This window comes from Anomaloglossus baeobatrachus, unplaced genomic scaffold (genome assembly GCF_048569485.1).
Source record: "Anomaloglossus baeobatrachus isolate aAnoBae1 unplaced genomic scaffold, aAnoBae1.hap1 Scaffold_414, whole genome shotgun sequence".
In the NCBI taxonomy this organism is placed as follows: Eukaryota; Metazoa; Chordata; class Amphibia; order Anura; family Aromobatidae; genus Anomaloglossus; species Anomaloglossus baeobatrachus.
In genome coordinates, this window is record NW_027443475.1 from 48,506 (window position 1) to 69,955 (window position 21,450).

The window sequence follows — 21,450 nt, forward strand, 5'->3', positions numbered from 1 at the left end:
ACCAGGGCAACGAGAAGAGCCGGATCCAGCGCCAGAATTGGCGCATCTTATGGATATGCCACTTCTAGGGCAGCTGTGGGCTGCTATTGTTAGGCTGGAAAGGGTCAAATAATGATGGCCCTTTCCACCCTAATAATATCCGCCCCCAATTATCTGCTGCACCTTGGCTGGTATTTGAAAACTGAGGGGATCCCACATAATTTTCTTTTTTTTTTTTAATAAATCAAATAATTAAAAAAAGGGGGGGGATCCCCTCTATTTTTCATAACTAGCCAAGGTACAGCAGACATATGAGGGTTGCAGCTGCTGCTGTTCTTGTACTGGATATGAAAAATAAGAGGACCCCATGTTATTTTTTTTACCCCCAGCCCCCCCAACAATAAAAAACAGCTAACCAAGCTGGCTATATTGTTATTTCTTTCTATGTATTCTGTTTTTTCTTAGTATCTAATCTATATGTTCTTATTATCTATCTATCCATCTAGCTATTCTTTCTATTTTTTACTATCTATCATCTATTCTAGCTATCTATCCGTTATCCTTTCCTATCATATTTCGTTTCTCCTTCAAAAAAAAGCAATGACAAAAAACGCACTAAAAACGCACCTACATTACAAGCGTTTTTGGGACATTTCCAGGCTCACTCTGACAAGGTGCAGTTTTGGTTGCAGTTTGTGTGCAGAAAAAACTACAGTGTGTGCATGTAGCCTTATATGACAATACAGCACAGAATAGCTTACAAAAAATGTTTGCGCTTATGTCGGACAACTTTTAAAAAAAAAAAATTCAATAAAACTAATGTACCTCAAAAAGAAAGCTTTCAAAAATACAACATTGTTGACTAAAACAATTATAAAATGACAGAAAAATAAGCATTAGGGCGTCCAAATTGTGAAGACAAAACAATGAAGGAAATCCCAATGTCATAATGTACCACACTAAGTGGATCCTGCCACGTCTGCATCTAGCCCTGCTGAACTGACTCTGGGGCAGCACGGGCGATATAGGAGGCGTAGAGGCCATGCATGGATTGGTCTCAGGGGCCACACTGCTCTGGTAGCAGAAGCGTCCATCTAGAACAGGGGTCCCCAACTCCAGTCCTCAAGGGCCGCCAACAGTGCATGTTTTCAGGATTTCCTTAGCATTGAACATGTGATTATATTATCACCTGCACAGTTGATGATTCCAACACCCATGCAATGCTAAGGAAATCCTGAAAACATGCACTGTTGGCGGCCCTTGAGGACTGGAGTTGGGGATCCATGATCTTGAACCTTCCACATAACTTTTCCTTCTGTCCGTGACTTTTACATTATTTATTTTACAGCTTTGAAATTCAGGGAAAAGATATGCAGAACGCTGCAGACACAATGGAAAAAGGAGAAATGGATGTGCGGAGTGATGAACGGAGTAGAGACCTTTCCACAGGTAACCCTCCTCAGTGAAGAATCACCATTAAATAACAATGAGAACAGTCACATTCCCAGCTGCAAGGAGAAAATGAAGTTACGTTCTCCCTGCTGCCGCTCGTATACAGTTACCGATGCAGTGCGGGAAACAGTAACACTTACCGCTCACAGGCTGTCAGCCAAGGAACAAGAGAGTTGATTACTGTGCGCCCACTATGTAGTGAGGGGTGTCTGTTACAGCCTCTCCCACTGTGCTGGTGACTGGAAGTGAGCAGCTGCTGGGAGAATGTAATTGCATTTTCTCCTTGCAGACACTGTCACAATTTCTCCTCTGTCTTGTATGCAGTGAGTGACAATTTTGCCTCTCTATGGAATCAGGGCCGTGCCAAGCTGTTAGTTTGGTGAGCGACAGCTCAACTGTCCAATCTGAAACTGGGAGGTGCTTGGTTTCTTCATGGGTTCCCTGTTCTGAGTGATTGACCAGTTACTTAGCTGAGTAGTTAGTCTCAAAACCAGGGTATCATGGAGGTGCCGGGGTAACTGGAGAAGGGACCCCCCGAAACGGGCCCTCAGACTAGGGACTTTGTGCTGTCCCTTATCCCAGGGGTAGGCTTGATGGTATCCAGGTCTTGGCCGCCAGCATAACACTAACTCCTGTCCAAACCCTGATCTAACACCCCCCCACCTCCCTTACCGGGAAAGGAGATGCAAACCCCACAAAGGATCACCATAAAGACCGGAATCACAGGAGCATAAACCGAAGGTATCATCTGCAGTAACAAGTAATATCTTAAACCTTAAATAGGGAGAAAACATCTGAATAGAAATTAGCCCCCCTCTCAAGGAGCCACAAACCACTCCACAGGACTGGAAAACAGTGTAAAAGACTCAGCTGAAGCTGAGCAACTAGTTTCAGGTTGCTTGTGAACAGAGTCCGCCGCCACCGCGGCTCCCTGCGAATGTGGGCCTCGGTTATCTGTGCTGTGTTCTGATCTATAGCTGCCAGACCTTGGACCTCCTCTGACCATCCATTTGCCCATATCCGCTATCCCCCTGATATTCTGACCCCAGAGCTGACTACGCCTTTGTCTTTCCCCTTAGTTTACGGCATGCTCTCTTTGTATCTGACCCCGGAAAATTTGATAACCCTGCCTTACAGCTTGTCCATGCAGTGACTAGCGTCACACACTGTTCTAATAAACCAGATAGATATCATTTAAATGCTAGGTACTCAGATTACCACTATATCTGCAGGTAAATGGTGTTTTTGTAGCTGCCAGATTTTCTTTAACTCCTCGATATGTAACAAATTATTACATCCTATTGCTTCTTGCGGCTCAGAAGCTGAGTCTCCATTATTAGCAGCAGATGATGTCTATTCACTTATTCAGTGGAGGTAAGCTTCATCCACTGCTGTTAACTTTTCGATCTTTGACAGCAGCATTTTCAGCTCGCAGCCTATGGGGTACAACGTTCCACATATCCAACGCCCCCAGCAACATTTATCATTGGGTGCATATGGGTCACCATAATAGCTGGGGGTCTGCTAAAGACCCCTTGCCCTATATAAGGGTACTCCTATCATCTCCACACCTAGATACATTCCTTCAGTGGTGTAGATTTCAAAATGAGAATTTATGGGGTGTTCCACTGTTTAGGCACATCAAGGGTTTTACAAACGTGACATGGCATCCTCTAGTTCAGCTAATTTTGTTCTCCAAAAGTCAAATTATGCTCCTTCCCTTCCGAGCCCTGCCGTGGGCCCAAGCAATAGTTTTACACCATATATGGGCTATCGGCGTACACATGAGAAATTGCACAACAGAATTATATGGTCCATTTTCTCATCTTACCCTTGGGAAAATGAAAATTTGTGGTTAAAGCAACACTTTTGTGGGAAAAATTAAAATCTTTATTTTTTTCCTTCCACATTGCTTTAATTTCTGTGACGCATCCAAAGTGTACTTTGGCATTGCATTACTGCTGTAGGAATATTACAAAAAAAGGGATAAATACATAGCTAATGTGAAAAATGAGTAAAAAGACATAGGTATTGCATTACTGCTTCAGAGGTATTTGCAAAGACAGATTCTTAGCTTATGTATTGGCCAATCCATGTGAGCCCGATAACTTTGACAAGGTGATCTCATTATATTGGGAACCTAACCTTAAATGTTTCTGTGTGATTAAAAATCTGCATGTCTGCTTCCTGGCTAAATAAGATGGTGGACACACCCGGGCTATAGGGCAGAGTGCTTGGTCAGGTGCTTGTCAAGGTTATCGGGCTCACATGGATTGGTCAATACATAAACTAATAAATTGTTTCAAAGAACTGAAGTCCTCATTGGTTGTTACCTTTTTAATGGCTAACTGAAAAGATGGAACTAAAGACACTTCTGAAGAAACGTGCACAACTGGACAGCGACATATTTTTCTTATCCAACTGCAAAAAGGAGAATCTGATCTCCAAAGGACTCTGGATTACAAACCCAATTCTACATACCTAAAATACCCATTATGCACAAAACCTTTGTCACAGGACTTCGGAGAGACTAAGGAACCACCTTTTGCATGTATTCTACAGCATCAAGAGTAAAATCCAGAGGGAATTTGAAACACAAAGGAAGACACTTCCAGAAAGCACAGAGCAAAAAGTACAACAATACTACTACAGACTACGAACTCTTCTGATCCACAACAAGGAAAAGAAACTACATAGACTGCGCCTCAATTCTAGACTTAATACAAACAGGTTGAGAACAAAGCCAAAACCTAACAACTTGGACAACCACTCCATTCAAGACACAAAAGCATCTAACTGTGTTATCAATCTCTTGGATTATAAACCCAACAAAGTGGAACTTGCTGTGCTTTCTAGGAGACTCTCATTTTGTCCTACTAAAGCTCTAGACAAAACTGAACTCTGCAGCGACATGGAAGATTACTTCAGGAGACCACGTTTGAGGGAATATTTTAACGATGCAGATGTTTCAGAATCCACCCAGACTAAAGGAAGACTGATCTTGACAACCAGGAAAAGGTCAGATTGGACACCTCCACCAGGACGCAACCTTCATTTGGATAACTATATAGACACTTTCAGACATTTGGTAAAATCCACTATCCTAGACACACACGGGAGGCAACCATCCAACATCAGTGCCCAGGAAAGAGTCCATAAAATCTTTGAAAACCAACAAAGAAATCATCATTAAATCTGCAGACAAAAGGGGTGCAATAGTCATGATGAACAAATCAGACTACATGAATGAAGCACACAGACAACTGATGGACACACGCTACTATGAAAAAATGGTGTCTGACCCTACACAGGACTATTACAAGGAACTTAACAAGCTGGTCTCTTGTCTGTCTGTCATATCCTCTACAGCTGATGAACTGATACCGGTAAGTCCAAGAATAGACACATTCTACATGCTTCCCAAAATTCACAAATCTGGAAACCCAGGAAGACCCATCATTTCATGTGTGGGCACTCTCACTGAACAAGTCTCTGGATGGGTAGAGGGTCTCACTGAACAAGTGTCTGGATGGGTAGAGGGTATCCTTAAACCCTTGGTAAGGGATACAACCAGCTACATCCAGGACACTACTGACCTATTGAAAAAACTATCAGCCATAGGTTCTCTACCAAAGGGAACCATCCTTGCAACCATGGATGTGGAATCCTTGTACTCCAATATTCCACACCAGGATGGATTGAATGCCTGCAAACTCTTCTTGGAAAATACAGGAACTGATGCCGATTCTGTAGTGAAGCTTACAAAATTCATCCTCACCCATATTTACTTTGCATTTGACAATAACATATATCTACAGGAGACTGGGACTGCAATGGGAAGCAAAATGGCACCACAATATGCAAATCTTTTCATGGCCAAGCTTGAGAGTGACCTTTTTATCCTCTTGTCCTATCAGGCCTCTGGCCTACTACCGTTACATTGACGATATTTTAATCATCTGGACAGAGTTTGAGGAGCAGCTGAAGACCTTCCATGAACACTTAAATCCGTTTCATCCCACCATCAACCTAACACTCAACTACTCCTGCACTGAAATCAACTTCTTGGACACCATCATTAAACTACGGAATAATGAAATGGAGACATCCCTGTACAAGAAGCCAATTGACTTTCTAACATACCTGAAATGGGACAGTTTTCATCCAAAACACAAACTCTATAGTGTACAGCCAAGCTATCAGGTACAATCACATATGTTCCAACAGTACAGATAGAGACAATCACCTTGAGGGCTTCAGAAAGACCTTTCTGAATCAAGGCTACCACCCAAGAACAATTGAAAACCAGATTACAAGAGCCACCAGAATATCAAGAAACCATCTCCTACATTATAAAACTAAAGAAGAAAACAACGGGGTCCCTCTTGCAATCACCTACAATCCACATCTGGAGGTGTTAAGAGGAGCTACACGGAAGCTACAACTATTACTGCAAAAAGATGCCCGGTTAAAATCTATTTTTCCAGCCCCCCCCACTTCTGTGTTTTAGACAGCCCACAAATCTAAGAAGCTTCATTGTCAAAAGCTCCCTGTCCTCTCCAACAACAGGAACACTTCCCTGCAACCAGAAAAAATGTAAGACCTGTCCATTTATATTGACAACAGACAAGATAAAGATTCCCAGATCACATCAGGACTACAAGATCCCAGGTACCTTCAGCTGCACCACAACCAATGTGGTGTACTTAATTATATGTACCAAATGTCCAACTGGGGGTCTGTATGTAGGGGAGACAGGACAACAGCTCAGGACAAGAATGAATTCTCACCGCCACACTTCGAGAAAAAGGATAGATCTACCTGTGGCCAAATATTTTTGTAACCCAGACTACAGCATCATGGACATGAAATTGCTGGTATTGAAAGGTAACCTCAAGTCCCAGAGAGATAGGAGACTATGGGAGTACAAACTTATGATGACCTTTGACACATTCAGAGCAGAAATGAATGTGTCTCATGGATTCATGTCTTTTTACATCAATTAAGAGATGTGCTCCTCAGACCATCCGGGGGCATCACAGCCCTGGACCAGACCTCAATCAGAGGTCAATAAAACTTTCACACTGAATTGCAGCAATATTTATGGCCACAACAGTTTGTCCTCTTGCCATAGTGATAGTTTTGCTTCACATAACTTGTTTTATTTACTGCCCCATTCTATGTCCTGTTGTGTATAAATATGTGACTCTTCAGATTTTGTTATATTGAGCCTGAAGAAAAGACCTGAGTAGTCTCGAAAGCTTGCTATTATTACCATCTTTTCAGTTAGCCATTAAAAGGTATCAACCACTGAGGACTTCAGTTCTTTTAAACAATTTTTTTATCTCTACTGGATAACACAGTACAAAGATATATATTTTACCTGTGCATAAACTAAGAATATCACTTTGCAAATATCTCTAAAGCAGTAATGTGCAATGCCTGTCGTTTTACTCATTTTTCTCATTATCTATGTATTAATCCCTTTTTTCTAATATTTCTACAGCAGTAATGCAATGCCAAAGTATCCTTATATTATTGAGTGCCACTGGATATGCTTTTGTAGATATGTTTTATTGAATGTCGTTTTGAGCACTTCGAAGGGTGCAGTTTTTAAAATGTCATTTTGGGTATCTTCTGCCGCATAGGCCTTTTAAAGTAGAACACTACACACTTTGGAATTTGTATGGATTTATGTGTCTGTGTATGTTTTAGGTTATATTATTAAAAGCTTAAAACTTCAATTTTATTTATGGCAGATGATGGTACCAGGAGTTCCACACAGAATGCTAAGGGAAGTGAAAGTAACAAAGAAGTGAAGCCATATTCATGTTCAGAATGTGAGAAATGTTTTGCTCAGAAATCAGATCTTGTTAAACATGAGAGAATTCACACAGGAGTGAAGCCATATTCATGTTCAGAATGCGGGAAATGTTTTGCTTTGAAATCAAATCTTGTTAAACATGAGAGAATTCACAAAGGAGAGAAGCCATATTCATGTTCAGAATGTGGGAAATGTTTTACTCTGAAATCAAATCTCATTACACATGAGAGAATTCACACAGGAGAGAAGCCTTATTCATGTGCAGAATGTGGGAAATGTTTTGCTCTGAAATCACATCTCATTACACATGAGAGAATTCACACAGGAGAAAAGCCATATTCATGTTCAGAATGTGGGAAATGTTTTGCTCAGAAATCAGATCTCATTACACATGAGAAAATTCACACAGGAGAGAAACCATATTCATGTTCAGAATGTGGGAAATGTTTTGATCAGAAATCAAATCTTGTTAAACATTTGAAAATTCACACAGGAGAGAAGCCATATTCATGTTCAGAATGTGAGAAATGTTTTGCTCATAAATTAACTCTCATTACACATGAGAGAATTCACACAGGAGAGAAGCCATATTCATGTTCAGAATGTGGGAAATGTTTTGATCAGAAATCACATCTCATTACACATGAGAGAATTCACACAGGAGAGAAGCCATATTCATGTTCAGAATGTGGGAAATGTTTTGCTCAGAATTCAAATCTTGTTAAACATGAGAGAATTCACACAGGAGAGAAGCCATATTCATGTGCAGAGTGCAAGAAATGTTTTGCTAACAAATCAGATCTTGTTAAACATGAGAGAATTCACAAAGGAGAGAAGCCATATTCATGTTCAGAATGTGGCAAATGTTTTGCTCAGAAATCAAATCTTATTACACATGAGAGAATTCACACAGGAGTGAAGCCATAGTCATGAATAGAATGTCTGTTTTAGTAAATATTAATAGACTTTTACTATCTGTTAATAAAGAGTTCATTTTATGTCATTACGGTTGTGTACTTTTTATAATGAATCATTTACAAATTATTCATCTTTTTACACATTTTTAATTTGGAGAATTTTTTTTTTTTTGTTATAGCCAAGTTGTACGCTTTATTCATCCATTTGTATATTGCTTGAATTAGAGCAGAATCCATTTGGTTAAATCTACACTCCATTTTGTCTTTGTGTAATGGTCATGTCACACACAACGACAGCGACGACGACGTCGCTGCTAAGTCACCATTTTCTGTGATATAGCAGCGATTTTGATAGCGATGTCGCTGTGTGTGACATCCAGCAACAACCTGGCCCCTGTTGTGAGGTCACCGGTTGTTGCTGAATGACCTGGACTATTTTTTCGTTGTTGCTCTCCCGCTGTGAAACACACATCGCTGTGTGTGACAGCGAGAGAGAAACGAACTGAATGTACAGGGAGCCGGCTTTTGCGGACGCTGATAACCAAGGTAAATATCGGGTAACCAAGGGAAGCCTCTTGCTTGGTTACCCGATATTTACCTTGGTTACTAGCATACGCCGCTCTCACGCTGCCAGTGCTGGCTCCCTGCACACGTAGCTGGAATACAGATCGGGTAAATAAGCAAAGCGGTTTGCTTATTAACCCGATGTATACTCTGGCTAGGAGTGCAGGGAGCCAGCTCTAAGCGGTGTGCGCTGGTAACCAAGGTAAATATCAGGTAACCAAGCGCTTGGTTACCCGATATTTACCTTAGTTACCAAGCGCAGCATCGCTTCCACGCGTCGCTGCTGCCTGGGGGCTGTGTTGTGAATGTCAGTTATGCTTTGGCTGCTGTGAGGCTCCCTCTTATGGCCAGGAATGGTTTGGACAGAGACCAGGGGTGTTAAGCAATGGGCGTGTCCATTGCTAACTCTCTGCTTATTTAAACCCTGTTCTGATAGCAGGCTATGCCGGATGTCAGTTGTTCTTTGATCACCAGCCTGCTTCATCCTGCTCCTGACCACATCTACCGCAGATAAGTGCTTGGCTCTTTATTTGTTGTTTGGTTCTTTTGCTCTTATCTGAGTTTGTCATTTACTGTGGTTGTTTTCAGTTTATTTGCAGGCAGGGATCTTCCCTCTCGGTTGCTTAGCTGGGAAGCTCCCTGCAGCTATGTTTGGAGTATTGCTCCTATACATCCATGTGTTTGTGGCTTCTTGGATTTGTAATGGTTCCTGCTTTCTGTTCATTGGCATGACAAGAGCGCCTGGTATAGGACGGAGTTCAGATCTAGCGATCAAAGGGGTTTTTTGTACTGTCAGAAATTTGGAATTTTGTAGGGTTTTTCTCTGGCCACCATCAGCCCCTTTCCTATCCTGTCCTATTTAGTCAGTAGAACCTCACCTTTTGCTAATCCTATCATCTATCTGTGTATTGTGTTTTCCTATATCACCGCAGTCTTTGAATGTGGGGGGCTTGCTATTCTTTATTTTCTGAGGCAGAGAGTTATTCATCCTTCCTTCCTTTAGGATAGCTAGTTCTTCGGCTGGGTTCGCGGTGCACAGGATGTTAGTTCACCCCTCGGCTACTTCTAGTTGTGATGGTTAGTAAGGGGATGGTGGCCAGATTAGTTGCCAATGCTCTTGTCACCTTTTACCAATGATTTATGGTGGTCTTCCATGGTTCCGGATCATAACCGGGCTGGTCACTGGTCGCTGGTGAGATCTGCCTGTTTGACAGCTCACCAGCGACCATGTAACGACGTAGCAGCGATCCTGATAAGGTCAGATCGTCGTCGTGATCGCTGCTGCGTCGCCACGTGTGACCTATGCTTCAGAGCCTGTACTGTATGGCTATGTGCACACAGTGCGTTTTTCGTGGCGTTTTTGCGCGTTTTTCGGGTGCGTTTTTGGCCTCAAAACTGCATGACTTTGCTTCCCCAGCAAAGTCTGAGTTTTCATTTTTGCTGTCCGCACACAACTTTTTTTTTAAGCTGCATTTTTGAGCTTGAAGTGCAGGCCCATTGCAAGGGAAAGAAGTTTGCAGGAAGCTTTTAGAGGTGCTAAGTGTAGCTGTCAGGAGGAAATATTTGCATTGTCCAGAGTGAAGAGAGAACACTAATTAACCCCTGGCATCCTGGAGGGCTGAAACTGACAGGAGGAAATATCTGCACTGTCCCAGAGTGAAGAGAAAACACTAATTAACCCCCGGAATCCTGGAGCGCTGAGGCTGACTCCACAGATGTGTGGAAGAATCTGATTACTCTGACCCCTCTACTATACACCATAAGGCTATGTGCACACGCTGCGTTTTTTTGACACTGCGTTTTTGTGCGTTTTTGGCCGCTAAAAACGCACAAAAACGCACCCGCGGCAAAAAAAGCATGCGTTTTTACCGTGATTTGGTGCGTTTTTGGCTGTGTTTTACTGCGTTTTTGATCTCTGCGTTTTTCCAATGCATTGCATGGGGGGAAATCGCAGAAAAATACAGGAAAGAACTGACGTCCATTTTTTTTTTTTAAGCTCAAAAACGCAGCTTAAAATAAAAGTTGTGTGCTGACAGCAAAAATGAAACTCATAGACTTTGCTGGAGAAGCAAAGTCATGCAGTTTTGAGGCCAAACACACGCAAAAACGCCGCGAAAAACGCACTGTGTGAACTTACCCTAATACGCCTGGATTGAATTTATTACTTTCCCCATGGTGAAGAGAGGTAGAAAACTCTCACTGGCACCATCCCCAGCCCCAAGAGAGACCCAGAGCACAGGCTTCCAGGAGAGCATCAAGACATTTTTTAAAGAAGGAAACACCCATCTTAAAGCTGCGGATCACAAAATGGCGGCTGCAGCCCAATCTAGCATTCCAGCAACTGCACAGAGGGAAGAACAAAATATGGAGCAGTCCTTACCTATTGAAACCAATAATGCAGGAGATCACGTCAGCAGACCCTTTGCCCCGGTCCCCCTGGCTATCCCAACTGCAGCACCCCAGAGACACCTGTCGCTTGTGTTTGAAGAGTTTAAAGATCTCAGATCCCAAATGATGAATTTTCCAACTAAAGCAGACATGGAGGGCTACATAGGGAGACTTGAGAATCTTTATAAAGCTGAAATACAGGCCCTGAATACTTCTGTGGCGCAGATGTCAGATCAGGTCACCCGACTGGAAGCAACTTCGACCTCATTGGCGGTGGAGCAGAAGACACAGGGTGAGACCCTCACTCTTCACTCAAAACAATTGGACTTCCTCTTCTGTACAGTAAAAGACTTGGAGAACCGTAACCGTCGCAATAATATTAGGATCCGAGGACTTCCAGAGGCAACTCCTGCAGCGGAATTATTCTCTACCCTTAAAGGTATTTTCAATTCGCTGCTCGGAAGGGAGCCCACAGAGGAGCTGCTGATTGATAGAGCCCATCGAGCTCTAAGGCCTCGTAACCAGGACTCTGACAACCCTAGAGATGTAATTTGCCGAATCCGATGCTTTACCGTAAAGGAAGAAATAATGAGACAAGCAAGGATCAAGAGTCCATTTGATTTCAACGGAGCCCGCCTAATGTTTCTTGCAGACCTGTCTAGAACCACACTTGCTAAATGACGAGCCCTGAGACCGGTTCTGGAGGCATTGAAAGAGAGAAATATTCCCTACTCTTGGGGGTTTCCGTTTCAACTGCAGGTCAGAGATCAAAGAGGTATGGTGACCTTGAAAGATCCAAGTGGCTTATCAGAGTTCTTAGAGCGCCTTAATCTACCGCCAATACCAAATCTGGACTGGCCATCATTCCCATTGGCACCTCCTGAAAGGCCTACTACCCGCAGAAGAGCAGCACAGCAACAGTCGCGGCCAAGAAACGAAGAATCATCGATGATCCGCCGGTCTATACGTTCATCTGAACTGTGAATTTGGGTTTCCTTTAGATTTGGAATACTAGGTTGTGTGAGCTTTATTTGCTGGGCGGGAAGACGGGGGTGACCGGAACCGTCCCAATAGGTAAGCGGAGGGGCTGGAAATGTCTCTCTCCCCCTCCCCTTTTTTTTGGGGGGTGGGGTGGTGGTGTGGGCTCTCTTCCCTTTTTTTTCCCCTCTCCTCCCAGTTGCCCCTCTAATCCTCCCCTCTCCTTTGAGGGTTGGAGGAGGGCATATGGTGGGGGATGAGGGTTGGGATGGATCTAGGGTCACCCGGCGTTTCCCTTTATGAAAACTAAAATGTTGGGATTGTTTTATCCCCAAGATACTTACTTAACTAGTTGGAATTCCTGACAGGATGTTTCGTTCACGACATAAAATAATGGTTTCAGAGAGGGGATAGGTTATAAGTCCTTACGGGTCCTTTTCTGTGTGTTTATACAGTACGTTATGTGATATTGTAGGGGATTCCCTGTGGGTGTTTGCTCTGGTTATCGAAAGACACCCCCCACTTACTACACTTGTTTCAACAAGTAGTGGATCATCTACCCCACGCAAGTGGGTTGGATTCTCCATAAAACTTCTCCTTGACATAGTGTTAAGGAGTTTGCCTATTCTCTTTTTAGGCTTGCTATTCTAGTCTTTTTTGTGGTACCTTTCTTTTTCAGCTTTTTTCTTATCGTACCTCTTGTGCGTACCTTTCTCTACTTCCCAGTGTCCTCTCCCTATCCTACCCAACAGGTCCTTTCCGTGAGGAGGAATAAAAAATCAACATGTCAGCAATTAAGGTGGCCTCGCTCAATGTTAAGGGTTTCATAACCCCTCAGAAACGTGCAGAAATATTATATGGCATGCACAAGATGGGTGTACAGGTATTATTTATTCAGGAAACACATTTTAAAAGCCAACACTTTCCAGAGGTCAAAAACAAATACTTTACTCAGTGGTACCATAGCTCCAACCCTGACTCCAGATCTAAAGGGGTGAGCATAGCGGTGCATAAGAATTTGCAACAAAATGTGCTAGGTATAGACCTGGATGAGCAGGGATGGTTTGTGTTTTTAAAAATGTCAGTGGAGGGTCAGACTTATACTTTTGCTAACTTATATCTCCCGAACAAAGAACAGGTTAAGTCTTGCCGGAGATATCTGCGTCGACTGGAAAGCTTTTTGGAAGGATTCTTAATATTAGGAGGAGACTTCAACTTGGTCATGGATAAGGAGATGGATTCTTCCTCTGGTAAGTCAGCAATTCCCCCCTCACAACTATCCGCTTTGAAATCCCACTTGACCCAGTTACAAGTAGTTGACATTTGGCGAGTCCTTCACCTGAAGGAGAGAGATTACACTTACTATTCACCCATCCATAACACATATAGCAGAATTGATAATTTCCTCATCTCTCATCATCTTCTCGGATGGAACCCAACCACTTCCATTGGCACCATGACCTGGTCGGATCATGCTCCAATCTTTGTCTTTCCAACCACCCGGTCATGGTGCCAAGGCCTGGAACTGGCGCCTGAATACCAATCTTTTACAAAATGAACCCACGGTAACTGCAATTAAACAAACGATTGAGGAGTTCTTATCCATGAGCATGATGAAACTTCACGTCCTACCCAGTGGGAAGCTCTGAAATGTGTGATCAGAGGTATTTTCATAAGAGAAGGAACCAGACTAAAAAAAGAAAGATCTGCACATATTTCCAAGCTTCTGGATCAGATTAGGGAGCTTGAAGGGTTACATAAACGCAATCCAACGAATGATGTTTTGGCTACATTGAGTAAAATTAGAGAAGATCTAAAGCAACTCATTGACCAAAGATATATTTCAGCCTGGGAAAAAATGCAGGTTTTTTTTCTATGAGTTCGCAGACAAATGCGGGGGACCCATGGCAAGACACTTACATCCAAGGGCACCTAACACCTACATCCCAAAGATTAGAAACACTGGAGGGAATGAAGTTCATGAATCGGGTAATAGCTCAGGCATTTAAAGAATATTATGAATCTCTTTACAATATCAAAGGTAAATATGCAGATATGTCTCCGGCACGACAGCAGTTGAAAATTAATCAATATATTCACAAAACAGCGTTACCTCAGCTATCGGAGGAGACTAGTGACGAATTGGACCAACCGATAACATTAGAAGAAGTAAATGAGGCAATCTCATTGGCTCCACTGAACAAATGCCCAGGCCCAGATGGGTCCTCGGCCAAATTTTATAAACTCCGGTCCCCGACCTTGGCACCCTTCCTGGTTAAAGTGTTTAATGAGGTCTCTTCAACTTGTACGTTCCCCAAACAAACATTAGAAGCGCACACATCCCTTATTCCTAAAACGGGGAAGGACCCAAACTTATGCCCCAGCTATAGACCTATTTCTTTAATTAACCTGGATATAAAATTGTTTTCCAAAATTATAGCATTAAGATTAGCTACTCATTTGCCATACTTGATTCACAAAGACCAAGTAGATTTTCTTCCAACAAGAGAGGCCAGAGACAATACTATAAAAACCCTTTTGCTTATGTCTCATGTTAAATCTAAACAAATACCTTCACTCATTTTATCTATCGATGCTGAAAAAGCATTCGACCGTGTGAGTTGGTCTTTTCTACAGAGTGCCCTAAAGCAGATTAATATTGGCCCGAAGCTGCTTGATAAAATAATGGTTCTATATCAGAACCCATCAGCAAGGGTTAGATGTAACGGGATGCACTCGAGCCCCTTCGGGATCGCAAATGGGACCAGACAGGGATGCCCCTTGTCCCCATTACTGTACGCTATAGTGATGGAGCATTTAGCGGTAGCCTTGAGAAATGATCCTGACATTGGGGGCATCTGTCGGTCAGAACAGCTATAAGTTGTCACTATACGCAGATGACTTATTATTGTATGTCACAAATCCAAGAGTGTCTATGCCAGCGATCCTGAGGGAGTTCGACATGTACAGTGACATGAGCAATTTTAAAGTTAACCTAACGAAATCTGAAATTTTAAATATCAATTTACCATCCTTGGAACAGATTGCTCTACAAAAAGTGTTTCCTTTTAAGTGGTGCTCTACTTCAATGCAGTATCTGGGGGTACGATTGACAGCAGACCCCACACAACTCTCCCGACTGAACTACAAACCGATCCTTGACAAAATTATGACTGACATCCAGAGGTAGAAAGGGGCGAAATTATTGTAATTCGGGAAGATTAATGCCATTAAGATGGATATCCTCCCGAAGCTGCTTTATATTTTCCAGGCGGTCCCAATAAAAATACCAAACAATTTTTTTAAACAACTCAATACAGTTTGTTCCAGCTTTGTCTGGGGGCAAAAGAGATCACGATAGGCCCGTAGATTTTTATGTAGACATAAAAGTAAAGGGGGGACGGGTCTCCCGGATTTTCAAGGCTATCACAGAGCGGCAGTATTGATAAGGATTGTAGACTGGTTCCATGGGGAAGCTGGAAAGGAGTGGGTCTTCCTTGAGAAAGACATGTCACCAGTCTCTTTAACCTCACTACCTTGGATCTCTAAAAAAAAAAAAAAAAACGTCAAAATATCTCACTTACTGTTTCTTTAACTCGGGATTAATAGAAAATAAATATCCAGCGGATCCAGGCTTTTTTTCTTTAAAACTTTACCTTTATTTAGTGCATATAAAAATTCTTCAGGAGACAGGTATCCAACAGATAAAGGTTGTTCATTACATCCAAAGCGTTTCAACAGAAATATGTCATAATGTCTTATTCATGGATACTTTTACAACAGACAGCTTTAAATACCTCTTAAAAACCCCATAATGCATCAGGTTTAGTGCTACCACACCCAATGAAACACAGGTGCATGCATATAAAATGTCCTACAAAGACAGAATTGGTAGCATACACCACCTATATACTCGTACAAAAAATAGAAATAAAAACATTTTCACATGAACAAACATGATAGACCACTTCAATTAATACCTGGTGGAATTCCATGTATATTTTCTCTCTTATCAATATAGCATGATTTCATAACACACACATAAAGGGCAGGATACTGATAATGGTTAACCATGAAAAAATTCCAGAAGTCAACTTCTATGATGGGAATGATTTACATTTTTTTATAACCCTATATACAATATTAACTTAAGGAATCTTCCCTGTTCTGCACCATATATTAGCAATATCCACATAGCCTTTATCCCAGCGTGATACAACTATTGTTCTCTGTTAGCAACTTCAACTGCATGGGAAAAAAATAAATAAATTGCTATTAGATAGCTCCAATCACTCAATTATATTGCATTATCATGTCTTGTCTGATGTTTAAACCATCTGGCACTCTTGTGCCTTGTTTAAACATCCAGAATGTCTCACGGTTTAATCATTTTCTATGAAAGTCTTCCCCTCCCCCCCCTTTGGGGCTTACTCACCTTTTCAATTGGTTTAAAGCTGAAACCTCTAAGATCACCCTGGTGTATAGTAGTGAAATGCCTGGATACCGCTGAAGAACCGCACATAAGCTTCTTCCCCACATCTGACATGTGACGTTTTATACGGTTCTTCAGCGGTCCTCCCGTACAACCTACATATTGTTTCATGCAGATAGTACAGTCAACAAGATAGATTACCCCTTCGCTGTTACAATTTAGATGCCGGTCTATGAGATACTTTTGTTTCTTTTTCTAATAAAACATCGGATTACTTTTATCTACATATTGACATGCCTTGCAAGGGTGATGTCCACATTTGAAAAAACCTTTGTATGTTAACCACGTACTCTCACTTTTCCCTGTCTCACGTGTAACATTACTAGGACTGAGTATATTCCCCAAGGTTTTTGCCCTCATAGAAACAAAATGTATAGAGTTAGATTTAATAACCTTAGAAAGAATGTTATTTTCATTTAGAATAGGCAAATATTTTTTTAGAATTTTTACTATATTAGAATATTGAGGGCTATACCTAGTAGAAAAGGTGATCGGTGCAATATAACCAGCTTTCCCATCTTGAGTAATTTCTTTATCTGATAATAATTTATCCCTATTTATATATTTGACCTTGTTAATAGCTTTATGTATGGTCCATTTAGGATAACCCCTATGGGAAAGGCGATCATATACTTTTTCTTGCTCTATTCTAAATTTTTTACTGTCACTGGTGTTCCTTTTTATGCTAATTAATTCGCCTATAGGGATGTTCTGTATAATATGGGCAGGATGACAGGAGCTACCATGCAATATTGAATTGCTATCTGTAGGTTTCCTATAAGGACAAATCTCTACCTCACCCCCTTCATCATGGCCTATAAATGTAATGTCCAAAAAATTAATATTTTTCTGGAGATTATAGGTAAACTTTAAATTAAATTCATTCTTATTGACTTACGACATGAAGAGCCTGCATTGTTCTTGCCCTCCCTGCCACACAAAGATTATATCATCTATATACCGCCCATAAATTACAATATTATGAAACAGATTTTCTTCATTAAAAATATATTTTTCTTCCCACATTGCTACCACTATATTTGCTAGCGAGGGTGAATATTTTCCTCCCATGCTTACTCCTTGTTTCTGTAAATAATATTTCTCATCAAACTGAAAATAATTGTGTGTCAATAAATATTTGACCGAAAAATACAAACAATCTTTTATGGGTTGAATATAACAGCTATATTTATCCAAAAATTTTTCTAGGCTATCCATAATTATTGTATGTGGGAGAGAGCTGTACAGGCTCTCAATGTCGCACGCCAACCACCTATAGTTCTCTTTCCAAAGAAAACCATCAAATCCCTTCATAATACATTCCGTGTCCCTAATATATCCAGGCACTGTACATGCTAAAGGTTGAAGATATAGATCTACCCATGATCCTAATTTTTCGTTTACCGACCCTATCCCTGCAATAGTAAGTAAGGGTTTGTAATAGAAAAGCATTTGTTCAAAATCAACATCATTTACAAGGCTTTCAGATTGTAAAGATCTTAGGGTAGATAGGTTACACAAATCTTTAAATTCAAACATTTCCACGTTTTTTTGAATATCAAAATTTTTTTCAGTATCAATATTAGGTGTTTCAGTCCCCACATCGAAGTGACATCTCAGGGTCAGGTTTCTGGCCAATTTGTTGACATCTAAAATAGTTTGAAATAAATCAAATTTTTTTATTGGTGAAAAACCTAGACCCTTTGACAGAACTCCGATGTGATCCGCTGTTAACACCTGTGCAGACAGAATAATGACAGGGCAATTCAATTCTTTTTTTGTCTTGGTGAACTCCTGGTGACTCCTATGTTTCCTCCCCGCCCTCCTCCTGTGTTTTTTGAATGGTAATTGGAGGAAAGCGGGGGGAAATTTTTTTCATATGTATTTTCTCTTGAATCCATGCTGTCTTCAGGTTGTTCCCCTGATGAAACCGAAGAGATATCTGAAAAGCTTACTTTTCTTCTTTCTTGATTGCCATATTTAAAGGAGTTATCCGACATACACTCCAAGAAAAAATGTAAGCTAATCTGTGCTGTATTGTCATATAAAACACCCCTACATTTTTTTTTTGTTTTCTAACTTTTGTTCCTCTTGAATTATCCCTTTATTTTCTGCAGCTCTTTGTTTACATTCAGCACAAGCAAGCATGACAACTTCCTGTATTCTTGGTTGCCAAACTTCAGTCAGAGCTGGCACCGCCCAGCCTCACTGTCCAGAAACGCCCCCTGCCCAGCCTCACTGTCCAGAAACGCCCCCTGCCCAGCCTCACTGTCCAGAAACGCCCCCTGCCCGGCCTCACTGTCCAGAAACTCCCCCTGCCCAGCCTCACTGTCCAGAAACGCCCCCTGCCCAGCCTCACTGTCCAGAAACGCCCCCTGCCTAGCCTCACTGTCCAGAAACTCCCCCTGCCCAGCCTCACTGTCCAGAAACTCCCCCTGCCCAGCCTCACTGTCCAGAAATGCCCCCTGCCCAGCCTCACTGTCCAGAAACTCCCCCTGCCCAGCCTCACTGTCCAGAAACTCCCCCTGCCCACCCTCTGCACACTCATTGGCTGTCAGAATTCTGCCCAGCACCTGACCTCTCAGCATAAGTGATAGAGCAGAGGTCCAGCTTCACTCATCTGTGACACAGCAATCAGCTCACATCCCATCCACAATGGTAACAGAAAGAGTTGTTACATGTTCCTCACCCCTTATAGATAAATGAATACTCTGTAAGGAAGACTATATATAGCATCTAATTTTTGTCTATAGTAGATAGATACACCATGTATGTATGGTACATGTGTGTGTGTGTGTGCGTGTTTTGTGTCATATAGTTATGTGTGTGTGTATATATATATATATATATATTTGCACATAGCTTGTCCAGGCTTATTTCTCTATGTGTCACTATATGAATTGACACATTGGGCTGCGAATGTGGAATGTGCAGATTGCATACGAGTGGTCACATGACCATTCATTCTGACTGTCAACAACTCAGTATATAGTATAGAATCTGGCTCACAATAAGTTAGGTGCCACCGAGAAAAAAGTCAATGATACAAGAAGTAGCTCGGGCACTCAAAGAATTGAAAAAACGAAAGTATTGATGCTTGTCAATGCCAATTTTTATTATTCATGCAAAGGTTTGTGCTATGACGTTTCGGCCATACAATTCTGGCCTTTATCAAATAAATGTGCTAGAACAAAGAAAAAAGAAAAATACAATATCAAATCTCATAAACATATACAGTTGATTTTACACATACAGTCAATTATACACGTAGTGCATGTAACAAAAATTCGGCCAATGTTTTTTGGCGTTTTTAGAACTATATGCATAACAAACAGAAAACCTAATGTACATTAGTATAAATTATCAATTCATGATTGTACAATTGAGAGACCCTAATATATATGACATACATGTAAAAAAAGGATTATATAGAAAAATACGTACCACAGGAAACGTATATGAGGTTAAACTGGTAGAACTAAGTTCACATATGTAGATCAGTGGTACCCTAGTGATCAACCTGAAGTGAAAAATAAACCCATCTTAGGAATATTATAGATATTTCATGTATATATGTATGAAAGGGACCATAAGGAAAATATATGAAATCAATAACAAAATTTACCTTTGCTATTCTCTATGTAAAATGTCTCTTAGAGACCCAAATGTTCACTAACAAGCTGTGGTGTATAGTCCGCTATAACACTTGGGATACACAAAGAGTAATAAGAATTAAATTGGAACCACCATCTGGTGAAAAAAGAGTAATGATTCTAAAAAGACTGGGGTGGGGGGGGGGTGGGGGGAAGAAAGAGGCCAGGCAGGGCTTAGTCCAGATTCAGTCACCATGTTGGGCACAGTAAGAAATGTAGTGTTACCTTAATCAACGTCATTTAACCTCTCAAGGGGCTCATGCTCGTGTTGTTGTTGTGCTATGGGACCAAGTTCCTTCAAATATGAAGAGTAAAACATGAAGAGTAAACGACTGACAGAGAAACATGGAGGGGATGACACACATATGAACAGGATTGGATTTTCATCACTCACCACTTGTGTGTGTTGAAATTTAATCCTTGGTGTACTTTTAAAGATCCTTTAGGGAATATCTCCTTGTGTGTCTATAAGTTTTTGTACAATACATTAGAAAATGATTAACCTCTCTACACCAGGAGTGTTAATAAGTCCCTGTTCATTACCTGGATAGGTCAAATGCAGTGGTGGTTCAGTGGAAATACACTGTCAGTAATCCTGTAGGTCCTGTGTCTACAGCCCCCCAGTGAGGATCTGTAGGAATTATATTAAAAAATGATTAGCCTCTCTATGCCAGGGGTATTAATTAATCCCTATTCATTACCTGGATAGGTCAGATGCAGTGGTGGTTCAGTGGAAATACACTGTCAGTAATCCTGTAGGTCCTGTATCTACAGCCCCCTTGTGAGGATCTGTAGGAATTGCATAATCAATAAACATATCATAGTGGATTCTGCAAAAATGAAGAGGGAAAGACCCCCTATCCATTACCTGAGTACGTAATTGCAGTGGTGATTCCGTGGGGATGAAAGCTGCGTGATGACCGGAGGTACCGGCGGGTGTGTGGCGGCCGCCATTTAAAGCTAAGGCATGAACACAGGAAATCCTGTGTGTGACACGCAGCGCCGTCCGTGGAACGCATCAGCGCGCAGGCGCAGGGGGCATCCCGGTCAGGAACGCCCCCCGCGCATGCGCACAAGCGGACCACAGGCGGCGTACTGCCGGACGTGGAACAGGAGCGCGCGCCAGGTTGGACGCGCGCCCATGCCCCACACACGGCATGTGAGAGTGAATGGGGCGTGATACCCTTGTATGACTGACGCTAG

The 21,450-nt window shown here is 41.7% G+C and overlaps 1 long non-coding RNA gene across 2 annotated transcripts; it reads right to left on the bottom strand.

The window, feature by feature from the left end:
• Nucleotides 1-20,038: 20,038 nt before the first annotated feature.
• On the bottom strand, nt 20,039-20,966 carry LOC142277926 (uncharacterized). 2 transcript variants are annotated; one of them, XR_012741007.1, is made up of 3 exons: nt 20,473-20,966; nt 20,220-20,299; nt 20,039-20,114 (listed from the first exon to the last, which is right to left on the bottom strand). It is a non-coding gene; the product is annotated as an uncharacterized LOC142277926 (long non-coding RNA). The 2 variants fall into 2 exon arrangements; XR_012741006.1 differs by having other exon boundaries at nt 20,045-20,299; nt 20,473-20,712; nt 20,791-20,966.
• Between the last annotated feature and the right edge of the window lie 484 nt (nt 20,967-21,450).